This window comes from Erinaceus europaeus, chromosome 10 (assembly GCF_950295315.1).
Source record: "Erinaceus europaeus chromosome 10, mEriEur2.1, whole genome shotgun sequence".
NCBI lineage: Eukaryota > Metazoa > Chordata > Mammalia > Eulipotyphla > Erinaceidae > Erinaceus > Erinaceus europaeus.
Window position 1 is genome coordinate 93,744,275 of NC_080171.1, and position 18,149 is coordinate 93,762,423.

Genomic DNA, 18,149 nt, shown 5'->3' on the forward strand with positions numbered 1-18,149 from the left:
CTAGCCTTGTGAGAGTTCTCCAGACTGCTCTCCACAGAGGCTGCACCAATTTACATTCCCACCAGCAGTGCATAAGGGTTCCTCTGTCCCCACAGCCTCTCCAGCCTTTGTTGCTGTTGTCCTTTTCGATGTATGCCATTCTCACAGGAGTGAGGTAGTATTTCAATGTTGTCTTTATTTGCATTTCTCTGACAATCAGCGACCTGGAGCAATTTTTCATGTGTTTGTTAGCCTTTTGGATCTCTTCTGTAATGAATGTTCTGCTCACATTCTCCGCCCATTTTTGGATGGGGTCATTTGCTTTTTTGTTGCTAAGTTTGCTGAGCTCTTCGTATATTTTGGTGATTAGTCTCTTGTCTGATGTATTGCATGTGAAGATCTTCTCCCATTCTGTGAGGGGTCTCCTTGTTTGTGTGATAGTTTCTTTGGCTGTGCAGAAGCTTTTCAATTTGATGTAGTCCCATTGATTTGTTTCTGCTTTAGTCTTCCTTGCATTTGGGTTTGTTTCATCAAAGATGCCCTTGAGGTTTAGGTGGGAAAGTGTTCCACCAATGTTTTCCTCTAAGTATTTGATAGTTTTCTGGTCTAACATCCATGCTCCTGATCCATTTGGAGTTGATTTTTGTTTCTGGTGAAATAAGGTGGTTCAACTTTGTTCTTCTGCATGTTTCAACCCAGTTTTCCCAGCACCATTTATTGAAGAGAGCCTCCTTCTTCCATTTAATACTTTGGGCCCCCTTAGATTAGATGTCCATAGGTGTGGGGGTTTAGTTCTGGGCTTTCAATTCTGTTCCACTGGTCTGTGTGGCTATTTTTGTTCCAGTACCAGGCTGTTTTGATGATGCTGGACTTATAATATAGTTTGAGATCTGGGAGTGTGATTCCTCCATTTCTGTTTCTTTTCCTCAAGATGTTTTTGGCAATTCTGGGTGTTTTCTGGTTCCAGATAAATGATTGCAGTTTATGTCCTAGTCTCTTAAAGAAGCTTGGTGGAACTTTGATTTGTATTGCATTAAATTTGTGTATGGCTCTGGGGAGAATATTCATTTTGATGATATTAATTTTTCTAATCCATAAGCATGGGATGTCTTTCCATTTCTTGGTATCAGTTTCTATTTTCTTAGTGACTCATAGTTTTCAGTATACAAGTTCTTTTACTTCTTTGGTCAGGTTTATTCCTAGGTATTTTATTGATCTTGCTGTGACAGTGAATGGGAATGATTTCTGGATGTCTTCTGCTTCAGATTTAGTGTTTGCATAAAGAAATGCCACTGATTTTTGTACATTGATTTTGTAGCCTGACACCTTGCTATATTGCCTAATAACTGCCAGTAGTTTTCTGCTGGATTCTTTAGGTTTTTCTGTAATATCAACTGAAAATCTTCCCTTCCAATCTGTATTCCTTTGATTTCTTTCTCTTGCCTGATTGCTATGGCAAGAACTTCCAATACTACATTGAAGAGTAATGGTGATAATGGACAGCCCTGTCTAGTCCCCGATCTGAGGGGGAATGCTTTCAGCTTCTGCCCATTGAGAATGATGTTGGCTGTAGGTTTGTTATATATGGACTCCACTGTCTTGAGGAAATTTCCCATCTATTCCCATTTTTTGTAGTGTTTTGAGCATGAATGGGTATTGGATTTAGTCAAAGCCTTTCTCCCCATCTATTGAGATAATCATGTGTTGTTTGGTTTTGCTTTTATTGATGTGGTGAATGACATTGATTGACTTACATATGTTCAACCAGCCTTCCTGGGATAAACCCCACTTGGTCGTGATGAACAGTCTTTTTGATATATTGCAGTATCCGGTTGGCCAGGATCTTTTTTTAATATTTTGGAATCTATGTTCATCAGAGATATTGGTTTTCCTTTTTTGTTGTGTCCCTATCTGCTTTTGGTATCAGGGTGATGTTGGCTTCACAGAAGGTGGAAGGGAGTGTTCCTGTTTCTTCGATCTTGTTGAAGAGCTTTAGAAGTATAGGTATTGGGAATCAGGCTGTAGTGCAGCAGGTTAAACACAAGTGGCTTAAAGTGCAAGGACCGGCATAAGGATCCCAGTTCAAGCCCCCAGCTCCCCAACTGCAGGGGAGTAGCTTTACAAGTGGTGAAGCAGGTCTGCCGGTGTCTATCTTTCTCTCCCCCTCTCTGTCTTCCCCTCCTCTCTCTATTTCTCTCTGTCCTATCCAACAACAATGACAACGATAATAACCACAAAAATAAAACAACAAGGGCAACAAAAAGGGAATAAATAAATAAATAAATATTAAAAAAATAAAGAAGTATAGATATTAGTTGTTTCCTGAAAGTTTTGTAGAATTTGTTTGTGAAGCAGGACTTTTGTGGTTGGGAAGATTCCTAATAACTGTTTTGATTTCTTTGTCTGTGATTGGTGCAATCAGGTTTTGTAGTTCTTCTTGGTTCAGTTTTGGAAGGGTATATGATACCAGGCATTCTTCCATTTCTTCCAGATTCTCTAGCTTGGTGGCGAATAGTTCTTCATAGAAGTCTCTCATGATTTTCTGGATTTCTGTGGTGTCAGTTGTGATATCTCCTCTATTGTTTACAATTCTATTTATTTGGGTCTTCTCCCCTCCCCCCTTTTTTTGGTGAGACTGGCTAGCAGTTTGTCAATCTTGTTTAATTTTTCAAAGAACCAACATTTGGCTTCATTGATCTTCTGTATGGTTCTTTTATTTTTGATGTTGTTTATTTCTCCTCTAACTTTAGTGATTTCCATCCTTCTGGTTGCTTTAGGGTCCCTTTATTCTTCTTCCTCTAAGTCCTTAAGGCTTGAAGTAAGATTGTTTATTTGAGCTTTTTCTTGTTCTTAATATGTGATTGTATGGCTATGAGTTTCCCTCTCAATACTGCTTTAGCTGTGCCCCAAATATTTTGATCACTTGTCTCTTTCCTGGAACATTTGAATTTCTTGCTTGAGTGCCTCTCTGACTCAGCCATTCTTAAGCAGTGTGTTGTTGAATTTCCAAATTTTGTGACTTTTAGTAATTTTATGTTTGTTGTTGAATGTTAGCTTTACTCCACTGTGGTCTGAGAAGATACTTGGGATGATTTCAATGTTCTTGAATTTGTTGACACTGTCTTTGTGGCCTAACATGTGGTCTATCCTTGATGATGTGCTGTGTGGATTTGAAAAGAATGTGTATTCCAGTTTTTTGGGGTGAAGATCTCTGAAAATGTCCAGGAGGTCTAGTCTGTCCATCTCTTCATTTAATTCTCTTGTTTCTTTGTTGATTCTCTGCTTCATTGATCTATCTACATGTGAGAGTGGGGTGTTGAAGTCTCCCACTATTATTGTAATACTATTGATGTATTTTTGTAGTTCTTTCAGTAAGTGTTTGATGTATTTAGATGGTCCCTCATTGGGTGCATAGATGTTAATAATTGTTAAATATTCTTGGTTGATTGATCCTCTTATCATTATGTAATGTCCTTTCTTATCTTTTATTACTTTATATAATTTGCAGTCTATGGTGTCAGAGATGAGAATGGCTGCTCCTGCCCTTTTTTTGTGGTCTGTTAGCCTGTATGATAGTTTTCCATCCTTTCACTTTAAGTCTGTGTTTGTCTTGTTGGGTCAGGTTGGATTTTGCAAGCAGCATATGGTTGGATTGTGTTTTCTGATCCATCCTCCCACTCTGTGCCTTTTAATGGGTGAATTTAACCCATTGACGTTTGTTGATATTATGGATTGAATGTATTATAGTGCCATTATTCAACAATTCTTTATTTGCTCTGATACATGGCAAGTATTATAGTGATATTCTTGTTTATAAGAGGTCTTTTAGAACCTCTTTTGGGGCAGGCTTGGTGATGGTTGCCTCCTTTAACTGTTGTCTGTCTGAGAAGGTTTTGATCCCTCCATCTAGTTTGAATGAAAGTCTAGCAGGATATATTATCCTTGGTTGAAACCCTTTTTCACTCAGGGCTTGATAGATATCTTGCCATTCTCTTCTGGCTTTTAGAGTTTGAGTGGAGAAGTCTGTGGATAGTCTTATGGGTTTTCCCCTGTATGTGACTTTTTGTTTTTCGTTTACAGCCTTTAGGATCCTTTCTTTATCCTTGCTTCTTTTCGTTGTAACTATGATGTATCTTGGTGTCTTCAGGTCTGGGTTGATTTTGTTTGGGACTCTCTTGGCCTCTTCAATCTTATGCCCTTTCTGTCCATTAGGTCTGGGAAGTTTTCTTCCACTATTTCCTCTAGACTATTTACTTCCCCTTCCTCTCTTTCTTCCTCTGGCAGGCCAATTATATGAATGTTACTTCTTTTGAGATCATCCCATATGTCTCTGTTGTTCATTTCAGTGTTTCTCAATCTCTTTTTGAACTCTTTTACCTCTTTCTTTGTTTCCTCTAGCTCATCCTCTGTCTGGCTAATTCTGTTTTCTGCTTCTGTTAATCTGCTTTCCCTTCCCTCAGCTTCTTTCTTCAGTTCAGTTATAGTATTAGCTTGTTCTGCTAGTTGGCCTTTTAGCTCAACTATTTGCTTCCCTGCTGAACATGGGTGTTGACTTGGTCAATTCATACTCCCAGCCTGCCTCTCTCTTTCCCTAGTGGGGAAGGGCTCCAGGACACATTGGTGGGGTTGTCTGTCCGGGGAAGTCTGGCCGTGTCTGGTCAACATCATGCTAGTATCTGGAACCTGGTGGTTGAAAAGAGATTTGACATATAAAGCCAAACAAATTGTTGGCCAATCATGGATCTAAAGTGTTGTTAAAATTTCGGAGGCTCTTGCCGGGCTGGCTAGCTTCACGGCGGGTAACAGAGACGCGGAGACAATGGCTGGGCAGGGAAGCTGTATTTCTTTATTCAGGAACAACAATTCACAAACTAAACCAATCACCAAACAAAACTCTGCTGTCTCATTGCGGCGGCACAAGCACTCTCTTACTCTCGAACTCGGGAACTCTCCAACTCTGGCACTCTGGAACTCTCGTACTTGAGAGCCCTCTGAAACTGGCACACTCGAACTCAGGAACTCAGGAACTCTGTCTAACTCAGGAACTCAGGAACTCTGTCTCTCTGGAACTCTCTCTTACTCTCTAACCCTGAAACTCTCAAACTCAGGAACCCTCTCCCGGGGTTCCTCTGGGGCGGGGCCAAGTGGGCCCGCGAAATTAGCAGGCCTGATCCAATTCTCTTGGCGGGGGGGGGAGGGCTAGGACAAACCAATGTAAAGCATACGACAATTCCCCCTTTTCTTTTTAACTAAATGACTATAGTATCAAGGGTGTGGGGTGAACAGAAACATATATAACAAAAACCAGCATGTTGCCAAGGGAAGGCCTGAGGGGGCCATATCTGAAAAAAAAACATTTCTTGCCTCTGGGGGGCTACTTGCCTCGACGGGCATTAGCATGGGGGTGGGGAATGGCCTAGGGTCCCAAAGGCAGCTGGCTGCAACTTACTTACTATGAAACAAAACTTGTTATTAGCATATCTACTGCAGGATCTAACATTTCTAATAGAGAAGGAATTTGAGACTTTTACATATCAACAACGTCTTTTAACCTTTTGTTACACCCATTCAAGATGGAGACACACCCTAGGTGTGGGCCGGAGAGGAAACCTCAGGCATGAGAATAATTAGCATAACCATTGTGCGATCTACCATTTCTAATAGAGAAGGTAGTGTTTTACATATCAACAAGTCTATTTAACCTTTTGTTTAGACCAACTTAGTTAAAATATATTGATTGTTAACTAATTTTTACCTCAGACTTTAAATGTAAGTTAATTTTTATCTTTATGAGAATTATGTTGAAAACCTTTTTCATTTAACTTTGACTAGTAAGAGTTTAGCCTTAAAGCTATTGTTTACCAAACTTTAAACATACACATAAACATGGTCATTAATACACAAGGAGAGAAACCTTTGTTACGAAGACATGTCATTTTAAACGCGAATTTAAATCTGTACTGTCTTAGTTGTTGGGGGGGGGTTCACCATCCGGAGGTGGCTTCCCACGCAGCTCCACTTTTAGGAATTGCAGGTTGCGATCTCTGCACAAATCTCTGCGTACTCCAGCTTGTCTGCCTTCAGACCGGACCAGCGGCTGGAGATCTCGTGTGCTCAGTTTCGGCAGGGAGCCCGGGGGTCCGGGAGGCCCGGGATGGTTCCAGAATTCATAGAAAGAGGGCAGGCCGGCCAGTTTTGCAGAAGGCGTGGGCCTAGGTGCCCAGGGGTGGCGGCCATGATAGGCCGCGGCGGCCCTGCCCCATGGCCCTGCCATGTCTGCTGCCCTGTTCGCAGTGGCCGAGCAGTGTGGAGGGATCACGCGTCCAGTGTCCTGCGCCACGCGGTGGAGAGCCGGCTCCTGTGGGTTGGCCTCGGGCTCCTGCGTGTTGGCCTCGGGCTCTAGCGTGGAGGCATCGGGCTCTTGCATTTTGGCATAGGGCTCCAGCATGTTGGCATTGGGCTCCTGGGGCTTTTGTGTGCTGGCGTAGGCCTCCTGCGGGCTGCGGGGCTGCGGGGCTGTGGGCGCGGTGCGCGGGGTTGTCTGGGCGCAGCCAGCTGGCTGGCTGTTTGACCAGGTGGAAATGGCAGCTCCGTGCCTCGCCTCCCGCCCGCTGGCTCTTCCCGCTGGCTGTTCTGAGTTCGCCCGAGCGAGTGGAAACCACAGAGTGGTCCAGAGATAAATGTTCCAGAAACAGCAAAACAGTCTCGTGAAGAAAGAGCAGAGGCCTTTGGAGATCTCTTCACAAGCAGAAGAGAAGGCCATAGTGTATAGGTAGCCAATTTGTCTTTACTTATCTGAGAGATGCGTAGGTCAGGTCCACGTCGGCACACTCGAACTCAGGAACTCAGGAACTCTGTCTAACTCAGGAACTCAGGAACTCTGTCTCTCTGGAACTCTCTCTTACTCTCTAACCCTGAAACTCTCGAACTCAGGAACCCTCTCCCGGGGTTCCTCTGGGGCGGGGCCAAGCGGCCCGCGAAATTAGCAGGCCTGATCCAATTCTCTTGGGGGGGGGGAGGGCTAGGACAAACCAATGTAAAGCATACGACACTAAAGGCTGGAATAGTGCAGATGAAGAGTTGAGGAGCCCTCAAATTTTGTAGATAGCTACTAGGCATATTTTAGTTATATTCTAAAGGGCCTGTGGCTATAGTGTTTTTTTTTTGTTTTTTTTTTTTTGCTTGAGCTTGAAATCTGATATGCAGTATGCAGGTGGATCCTAATTATTGTCTGGGGAGCTGGTGTCATGTCTGGCAGAAGGACCAGAAAGCTGCATCAGGGAAGAGAGTAGCTCCCAAATATGGGAAAGATGTATAAATATTGTTGACTGTAAACCCCATCGATTTGATGTGATCTGGGGCCCATATTCAGCTTAGGAACCTATGTGACCTCTGCATCCCTATAGATCTGAGCTCACATTCTGTGGTCATAAGTAGGAACGTTCCAAGCTGCCCCAATATCAGGACATTGCCTTCCTCAGGTGTAGCATAGAGTATGTTGTGGATGGAACATTGTATTAGAGGAATTTAATGTAGATCTGTTGAATGAGTAAATGTAACACAGCTCTGGAAGGCAGTGGGCGGAATCTTTTGAGTCTTCTTCCCAATGAGGCCTCCAGGATCCTGTGTTTGAGGGAGAGGACTTCAATACATTAGGCAGAAATTGCTTGCCTGAGTTGGTAGAGGCCTCTGGGGCCTGGGGAGCAGGGGGCGGGGCAAAGGGGGCCTCCAGCACTCTGCAGCAATTGCTATAAAATAAACTGCGTAATCAGGTAAATGCGTGCGCGCGGGGGATGGTTCCAGTGCAGCTGCGGGCGTCCTGGCTGGAGGGGACCTGTCTAATCTCAGTGTAATGAAAACGTGGGTCCAATTATGAGGCCTGGGCCATGGCCTGAGTGGGGGAGCTGGGCCCCTGGCAGCGGAATTAGAACATTTAAGCTGTCAGGCCGAATCCGGGAGAGGCCTGATTACCTGGTCCGCGAAGGAGCCGCTTTGGTTTGGTGTCGACTGTAATTTCCTGGCCGCCAGCCGCGAAGCCAGGGGCCACCTTCCCTCCCTTGTGATGGGGGGTCCAGGCCCTGTCTCTCTGACCTCAACCCCTTACCCTAGACCCACCGAGAGGGACTGGCTTGGGCCTCCCAAGCAGCAGGGAAGGGACTCACAGAGGAACAGGTACATCATAGAAGCTGGCTGTGTATAACGCACCGGCCCAGGGCCAGCAGAGTGGTCACGGGTGCATGATGTGTGTGAAGGAGGTGTGGCACACACGGTGTGGGTGAGTTAGGTGTGTGCAATTGACACAGGTCATGTGGGGATTACTTCCTGCAATTGGGCTGGCAGTGAGGTTTGTGGGCAATTCTTCTTGCATATAATGAGGAGGTGCAGGAGTGTGTGCACACACTGTTATACACCCTGCCCCTGCGTGTTCACAGTGCTGTGTGCTGGCCTGTAAGGGCCATGAGAGCAGAGAGAAAGTCTGCCTACCTGGTTGCTGCTCTTCCTCCCTCCCACCCATCTAGGTGCCAGACTGGGTGGACAAATAATGACTATATTAATGCTGAGTGAATGTATGTGTTCAGGATAGGTACAAGGGAGCTCTGTGAGGTATAGACTTCAGCTAGGGACATATGGTGTGTGTGTGTGTGTGTGTGTGTGTGTGTGTGTATTATTTGGCTCCATTGTGGGGCATGGGGCCTTGAGAGTGAAGTATTTCAAAGGAAGGGTCTGAACATGTGGCTATACAGACCTGCATTTGGAAACTGTCTTCTTCACTGTCAGATTGTGTGACCTCAGGCAAGTCACTTCACCTCTCTGAGCTTTTCATTGATAAAGTGGCAAATAATGCCACAGCTAACATTTACCGAGCATTTATTATGCTCCCAGTACTATTCTATATGATTCTCATGCAATTTTATCTTATTGACTTTCCATGGCTACCCCTAAAACTAAGTATGACTATCACCCTCATTTTATACACCTTCATTTTATAATTGGAATGCTGGGGTTAGATAATGACAAAATCAAATCCAATGTCAATGCAGTGTGCACTCTTTGTTGTTGTTGCCAAGGTTATTGATGGATCGATGGGTTCCATGCCTGCATGATTTCACGACATCTGTAGAACTGTTTTTTGTGTTGTTGTTTTTTTTCTTTTTTCCAGGGTGAGAGACAGAGAAGGAGGAGGAACACCACAACTCTGCTTCACTGCTAGTGAAGTTTCCTTTTTGAATGGTGCTCTGAGGTGACGGCTGGGTGCTCACACTTGGGCCTTTGTGCAAGGAAAACTGCACTCTGCTAGGTGAGCCATTTCCTGACCCCTAAGTGTGAACTCTTACCTGCTAGGCTAGAGGGATAACAGGTTGCAGAAGGCTGTCGTATAGACTGAATAAGATAGTTCAAGTAAAGCACCCAGTGCTGGTCTGGTATATCGTAAATACCCTGTGTTATTTGCACAGTACTTGTATATGGGAAGTATAAAACCAGCAGAAAGGAATATGGGCATTTATGTGAGAGATGTGTAGGTGCATTTGTAGATCTGTCTTGCTAGGGAGACATTTACTTAAGACTTATAATACATGTATGCAGGTATCCACATATGTGACATATTTTACATAATGAACACAAGGCATGTAAGTAAATGCATTTTGATGTGCTATAGCAACAAGAGTTTGTGAAATTAGAAGAACACATATTTGAGTCAGCACGTACTTGTGAATTGGACAATGTTGGGGCTGGAGTTGTAGCTACTTCAGTGGTGCAGACATGCTGCCAAGTCTGTACATGAGGCATCTGTGTGTTCATGGAAGTGATACTGTAATAAATTGGGTGCAGATACTGGTGCAGTGGATAGACATACACTACGTGTGCAACGTATGACAAGTGCTTATGCATGGGCTATTATGTAAGCACATTAAAGTGTGTAAAACACATATGTGATCTTTTGCATATCCTTTTGACATGTACATATGCAGTTTATGTTCTGATATCTTTGCTGAAATGTTGCCTTCTCAGTCAAAATATTCATAACTGTGGCCTTGGAGGTGGTGCAGTGGATAAAGCACTGGACTCAGAAGCATGAGCTCCCAAGTTCCATCCCCAGTATCGCATGTGCTAGAGTGATGCTCTGGTTCTCTCTCCTCCTGCCTCTCTCATTAATAAGTGCATTTTTAAAAACCCTCATATAATTCATTCATTCATTCATTCATTAATTCATTTATTCATTTATTCATTCATTTTTTGGGAGACAGAACCCAGAACCTCACACAGGGGGATCTAGCACGCCATATTCTCTACAACTGAATTACTTACACCTTCTGCCTGTGACCCCCTATTTAAAACAGACCCAATATTCCATCCCAGTCACTTCTTTATTTTCACCCCATTTACTGAGGTATGTGCAAGATAAAAGAGATGATTGTTTTCTTCCTCATTTGGGACAGAAGTTTCAGGAAGCCTAGGGCTGTCCTGAGTCCTGTCCAAGTGTGGAATCCCGGGAGCCTCGTCCAGGGCCTGGCTGGTTGTCTGATGCTCAGCCACAATTTGGTGTACAATGTGCACAGCTCTGCAAGGCATGAGTGGGTGTGCAGGGGCCTGGTACAGAGCTCAGCACAGGGTTTCACCGGGCTGACACGTGTCAGTGATGGGCGTGCACAGGCTGCGGGGAGGGGTGCCAGCACCTGGTCACCCCTGCCCGCCGCGTGACCCTCAGCCTCCTGGAGGCCCCGCGCTACCCCTGCCCTCCAGGACGCGCTCCATTTCCCGGAGGCCGCAGGGCGGGGATGGGAGCGGGCGGGGGTGGGGGGCTGCGGGCGGCCTGGCTTCAGGAAGCAGCGCATTGTTCGCCCCGCGGGCCCCGCATGGACATAAAAGGAGAAAGCGGCGCCCGCGGCCGTGTGCTCCTCTGACCCGGCTTCCGCTCAGGACACGGGAGAAGCCCATCCCCTGCTGACACTGGCCCCGGGTTCGATCTCGGCTCGCTGTCTTCCCCGAGCCTGCATGCTCTGTCGCTAAAAGTAAAATAAGGAAAGCTATCAAGGGAGGGGATGGGATACGGAGTTCTGGTGGTGGGAATTGTGTGGAGTTGTACCCCTTTTTATCCCTTATTTATGGTTAAGTTAGTGTTTCATATATGTATGTAAAATAAGCCACTGTAAGGCCACCTTCATGTGCTCCCTCTCTCCCAGACCCTCGCCTCCAGCTTACTTATCTCCAATAAAATCTAAACCGAGTGTCACAGTTGCCAGAGGGGAACAGACACCTAGTGATATCAGGTTGCAGGTGGAGTGTGTTGTCCAGGAATGGAGTTCTGCCTGTGCAGCCTGGGTGACAGTGCTTTAAACAAATATTTTATTTTTTTAGAATATTTTATGTATTTGATAGAGACAGAAAAATTGAAAGAGAAGGGGAAGATGGAGAGGACAGAGAAAGACACCTGCAGACCTGCTCCATGTTTGTGAAGCCCGGCTCCCTACAGGTGGGGAACAGGGGCTTGAACTTGGGTCCTTGTGCATCATAACAACTAGGTGTGCCACCGCCCAGCTCTCCCCACCCATTTCTTTAGGGTGAGCTTTTGTCTATGGACATCAGACATTGTTAGGAATGGGGAGATGACTCTGGAGGGGAAAAAGACTTCCTCAGGGTTATCAGTCACAAGATGTCTGATACATCCAGGCGTTTCCCCCTATGTTTAGAAGCTCTGCAGTTCTTATGATTGCCATGGATTGCAACATTGAACATTCTTACAGGTGAGTTTTACTTTCTTTTTCTTCTCTTTCTTTCTTTCTTTCTTTCTTTTTTTTTTTTTTTTGCCTCCAAGGTTATTGCCTGCACTACCACTGCTCCCAAGCCCCAGGCATGAAGGTATTTTTGCATAACCATTATACTGTCTCTCCAGAGTATCATTTTGCACCAGTTTTGTCCTTGTTAGTACTTTTATCCCGGCACCCTTCTAGAGTGGCCAAAGGTAAACTGAAGCCCAGAGAGGTATAAATAATTTGGCAGAGCAGGGAGGGGTGAGACTGCTTGCTCCTGGCCTGTTTTAGGAGATAGTAGTATTAATGCCAGGTCACTTTGGCATCGTAGTTTTGCTTGGGGATGTATTTATTTGCAAAAGGGTTGAAATGTTATTAAGGAAGGAAAAAGGGGCTAGCCATCCCACCCCTTCTCAGCCCACCCCTGCCCAGTCCACAGTGCTGGCCTGTGCCCTCTAGGCCTGGATTATACTCCTACCTTCCTGGCAAGGCCAAAGTGGAATCTTCACCATTTCCATAACAGTCCAGAGATACCATGTTATTTGTCCAGGGTCACACAGAAAAATGGCCATGTGGTTCTCCAACCACAGCCAGACATCTTTCAGAGAACCCCTTCCATAAATTTTGAAAATTTGGGGACCTGTCCTGGGGTGTCTTCACCCCCCTGGGCCAGGAGATTCTGATTATGGAGAAACAGCCTTTCCTCCACCCCCCGGCCCCCGCCCAGCCCGGGAACCCTACACCGGAGGTAATTGAGATCAGATGCAGCTGTGACCCACGGAATGCTCCCCAGGAACCTGGAAGCATTTATTGTCTGGAAAAGAATCCAGGGCCCACTCTGGGCCGCCCGCCCTCCTTCCCTCCCACTGTGTCCTCCCCAGGCGGCTGAAGGTGGGTAGGGCCCCGAGGAGCCCCGGGTGTTGCCTGGGGGTTAGTGTAGCCAGCCTTGATGAATACAACTGCTGAAAGCGCCTTCCTGGCTTCCTCCTTCCTGGGGATACAGTTACAGGGGGCCAGACTTCCTGCTCAGCTAGCCTAGCTTCCAACAGTGTTGATCTGCAGGCTCTCCAGGCAGCATGCTCCACCCTCCCTATATCCCCCTCTCCTCCCCATCTAGGGCCTGTCTCATTCAGAGCTCAGCTCAAATGTCACCTCCTCTGGGAGGCCCTCCCTGACCACCCTATATGCACTAGCCCACCTACCAGCAGTCTCTCCCTCCCACTGGATTTTATTTTCTTCATATCAGTTATCTACAGTGGTTGGATGATTTTCTCATAATGTTTACCCTCCCCTCTCTTATGCTTCCCTTGAGATTATGAACTCCGTGAGGGCAGGGACTTAGTCACCAGTCTGTCCCTGAGCCTGCAACAGTGCCCAGCACATAGTGATGCTTAGTAAATAAATACTGAAAGGGCAGAGCATTGAATGAACCCCACCTTTGACCTCTGACATGTGATTTGTTTCTGAATCTGCTCTGAGTTGAGAGGCAGCACCTCTGCTCTCTACCCTCTAGTTTACCTTAGTCCTGACTTTGCATCTTCTGTATAAAATTCCAGTTTTTAAAAATTATTAGTTTAATTATTTATTTTATTTTAATCACATATGTACACACACACACACACACACACATACACTCCCACACATGCACATACACACCTACACCACAGTGTCGTTCAATTCTGGTTTACAGTGGTGCCAGGGATTAGACCTGGAGCCTTAGAACCTCAGGCATGAAAGTCTTTTGCATAACCAGTATGCTATCCCCCCCCCCCCCCAATTCCAGTTTTTGAAGCTCACTATTCAGCCTGGGGTTCTCATCTGGGTACTTGGCTGACCTCCAACCCTGCTAATTTCTGATCTCCCCTTTTCCTCAGACTTTGCTGTGTGATTGGGTCAATTGGGCCTTTTCTGAGCCAGTAAAGCAACAAAAGGGGTTGGGGCGCCTACTATGGCCCCACTTGTACAAAGACATATAATGCAAGCTATACCAGCAGCTCTTTGTTCTTATGTGCTGATACAATGCCTTACCTGCAAGATGGATGTCACTGACTTCTTCAGGCAAAAACTTCCATGGAAAACTGCACAGGAGACAGAAAAAAGCACAAGGTGGAAGCGGGCTCTGAACTCTGATGCCTGGCCTTTGCCACTTCTCTTACCTACAGCTCCCTACAACTGTGAAAAACATCAATAAATTGTAGGAAGAAGTAAGAGGGGGCCAGGTGGTGGCACACCTGGTTGAACTCATATGTTACAGTGTGCAAGGATCCAGGTTCAAGCCCTCGATCCCCACCTGCAGGGGGAAAGATTCACAAGTGGTGAAGCAGTGCTGCGGCTGTTTCTCTGTCTCTCTCCCTGTCACCTCCTTCCTCTTGATTTCTGGCTGTCTCTATCCAATAAATAAAAAGATAATAAAAAATTTAAAAAAAAAGAGGAGGAGGAGGAGGAAGAGGAAACTCCAAACCTGATGATGTCTCAACCTCTTTTAATTTTGCAATTCTGCAATGCCATGACTTAGATGTCTGGTCTCAAGCCATCACTGACTCATTCATTGACTTAGTGACAGCTTTTTTTAAATATCAAATTTGGAATTTAATTTACTTATCAAATCTTAATAGGAAACTATAATATGGTAGGCTCTGTCATCCTCCCTATTATCTAGTTTCTGGTCCCCTTTTCTCCTTTAATAAGCTGTGGTGGAATCAGAGAAAATCGGTACTGCACCGGCCGGCTTGTCCTGCCCCTTTGTGACTGAGGATAAGGCGCCCTCTACTGGGAAGATGCAGATTCACTCAGCTTGACAGCTTGGTCAGTCTCTCTCTGACCCCTCGCTCATGTTGCGTGCAAATCTCATAGGCGGCTCCATGGGTGTTGGGACAGGGCATGGTCTCATATTCGACTGTCATTGTCTGGATGTTCAAACAAACCTGTGACTGAATAAGAGACTGCCTGTTTCTCTTGCACTCTGAGACCCACTGGTAATGGAGGTAGCCCTGGTCCCACTCAAGGTCCTGATTACAGCCTGCCTTATGTAGAGGGGAAACTGAGTCCCAGGACAGGTTTGGTGAACAGAGGCTGGTCTGCAGGCTCCCACCAGGGTGAGTCTGGGCCCACTTGGTCCTGAGGGAGTTGGACATGGACCCCACCTGGAGACTCTACTCAGGAGCAAAGGGGAGAGAGGTGAATCTTTAGAAAAAAAGGATCTGCAGAAGCAGAAGTGGGGACTGTGGACTTTTTCAAAATGTCATTGCAGGTACTGGGTGACAATGATGTGGGACAGCTGGGGAGGAAAGAGTGATTGTGTACACCAAGGGTGTAGGGCTTGAATTAGGAGGGAAAGGGCATTTTTCCAGGGAAAGCCCAGTACATAGTTTGGGTAGGAGAAGAGGGGTGGAGGTAGAGGGGAAAAAATAGTAGGAGAAGGAACTGGAGCTGGAGGGAGAGAAGGGCCTCCAGTGCCAGGGTGAAGGGTCAGGACTTACCAGCTATGTGTGTTGGGGGTGGGGTGGGTCCCAACCTCCACTGTAGCTAAGTCTATCAGTAGAAACCTATTTTCTGTTATTTTAAGTATTTTATTTATTTATGTTGTTTTGAGACAGAGAGAAATTGAGAGGGGTAGGGGAGGTGGGGTTGGAGGGGTGGGGAATCTGCAGCACTGTTTCACCACTCATGAAACTTCCCCCCTGGGCGCCGGGTGGTAGTGCTACGGGTTAAGTCAAAGTGGCGCCAAGCGCAAGGACCAGTGTAAGGATCCCTGTTGGAGTCCCCGGCTCCCCACCTGCAGGGGAGTGGCTTCACAGGTGGTGAAGCAGGTCTGCAGGTATCTTTCTCTCCCCCTCTCTGTCTTTCCTTCCTCTCTCCATTTCTCTCTGTCGTATATAACAATGACAACATCAATAATAACAACAATAATAACTACAACAACAATTAAAAACAACAAGGGCAACAAAAGGGAAAATAAATTTAAAAAAATATATAAAAACACCCCCCCCCCGCAGATGGAGACTGGGGGCTTGAACCTGGGTCTTTTCACACTATTATGTGTGCACTTTACCAGGTGCTCCACTGTCTGGCCCCTTCTGTTTTCTGTTTTATTCATGGTATGGTGTGAGGATGGTACTCAGGGATTTATTTGTTTATTAAAAAAAAATGCTGCTCATGTAAGTAAGTTTGAGAATCCCTGCTGTTGGGGATGGCTAGCCAGAGGATAGGTGCAAACGGCTTTCTGTTAGCTTCTGGCTGCACTGTGGGGCTGCCTTCTGTAATGAGTTAACCCGAGCCTCAGGGAAGGTCAGGTGCTGACTCTGGGTCACAGGCAGGAAGCCTCTAGAACCTAGGGTCCCCGGGGGCTCTTTTGGTGTTGTGCCTTTAGGAAATCACATTTGAACAATATGCCTAGCCCACTTTCTTGAGGTTTCCTGGTATGTGTGTGGTGTTTGTGTGTGTCTGTCAATCACTGAAGATGCTCCCTTCTTCCTCCCTTAGGTTGTCTTCTTGGAAAAGGTAGCCTATGCTGCCACCTGGTGGCGATTTAGAGGTAGGTGAAGATGCCACTTGAGGCTCTAAAGTTTATATATATACACACACACATATATATACATATACATACACACACACACACACATATAATTCATTTATTTTCTCTTTTGTTGCCCTTATTTTTTTGTTTTTGTAGTTGTTATTGTTGTTATTGATGTCTTTGTTGTTAGATAGGACAGAGAGAAATGGAGAGAGGAGGGCAAGACAGAGACAGGGAGAGAAAGATATAGACACCTGCAGACCTGCTTCACTGCTTGTGAAATGACTCCTCTGCAGGTGGGGAGCCCGGGGCTGGAATGGGGATCCTTATGCGGGTCCTTGTGCTTTGTGCCACGTGCACTTAACCCACTGTGCTACTGCCTGACTCCCTGCTTTCCTATTCTTTATCCTTCTGGGAGCATGGACTTGGGATCATTATGGGATGCAGAAGGTGGAAGGCCTGGTTTCTGTAATTGCTTCTCCATTGGACATGGACATTGGTAGGCTGATCCATACTCCCAGCCTGTTTCTATCTTTCCCTAGTAGGGCAGGGCTCTGGAGAGATGGGATTCTAGGGTACATTGGTGGGGTCATCTGCCCGGGGGAGTCAGGTTGGTGTTATGGTAGCATATGCAGCATGGTATCTGAAAAAGAATTAAGATATCAAGCAGAACAAATTGTTTAGTAGTCAGAAACCTAAAGGCAAGAATATAGCAGATGAGATTTGGGGTCTCCATTTTGGAAAAAGTTAGTAGGTCTATTTTAGGTATATTCCAAGGGGCCCATGACTTTAATTTCTGCCCAAGCCCAACAGCTAACATGCGGGTAGACCAAAAGTATTGTCTGGGGATAAGTTGTCATAGTTGGAAATCAGACTAGAAAGCTGGGTCAGGGAAGGGAGTAGCTCCCAAATATGGGAAAAGTACATAAATGTTGTTAACTGTAAACCCCATCAATTTGATCTGGGGCCCATATTTTTTAATGAGAGCTATACAAATAGAGATCATGGCACTGCTTAGCTCACTTATGCTGCTGCTGGAGATTGAGCCTGGGACCTCAGAGTCTCAGGCAGGAAAGTATTTTGCATAACCATTGTACTATCTCCCTAGTTCTTGTAAACTTTTTAAAAATTTTTCTTTATTGGGGAATAAATGTTTTACATTCAATGGTAAATACAATAGTTTGTGCATGCATGACATTTCTCAGTTTTCCATATAACAATACAACCCCCACTAGATCCTCTGTCATCCTTCTTGGACCTGTATTCCCCCCACCCCCACCCCCAAGTCTTTTACTTTGGTGCAATATGCCAATTCCAGTTCAGGTTCTACTTGTGTTTTTTTTTCGATCTTGTTTTTCAACTTCTGCCTGAGAGTCAGATCATTCATATTCATCCTTCTCTTTCTGACTTATTTCACTTAACATGAATTTCACTTAATATGATGTAAACTTTTCTTTTTAACATTTGCTTTTTAAGTGAGAGTGCTGCTCAGCTCTAGTTTATGGTGGTACTTGGGTTTGAACCTGATACCTCCTGGGTCTCAGGAACACAGGTCTGTTATGTTACTGTTAGTGCTATCTCCCTGGCTTGGAAGTCTGGACACTACTGTTGGCTCCTTTATGTCCTAAATCTAGTTCAGCTTCAAGTCTTGTCTAGCTGCCTTTTAGGAAGACTTGCCTTCCATCCACAAGATCATGCTCTGGTCCAACTGCCATTGTCCTCAGTCTGCAGTAGTGCCAGAACTTCTTTCCCTACTCAGAACTGCCTAAAGTACTCTCGATGCTGCATCCAGAGACAACTTATTTGACCCCACAGCTGTTCACCTCCCTCCCTGCTGAATACCATCCATGGCTCCCCATTAACTCCAGGACAAAGCTTGGCCTTGGAGCTCCTCTGGGAACTGT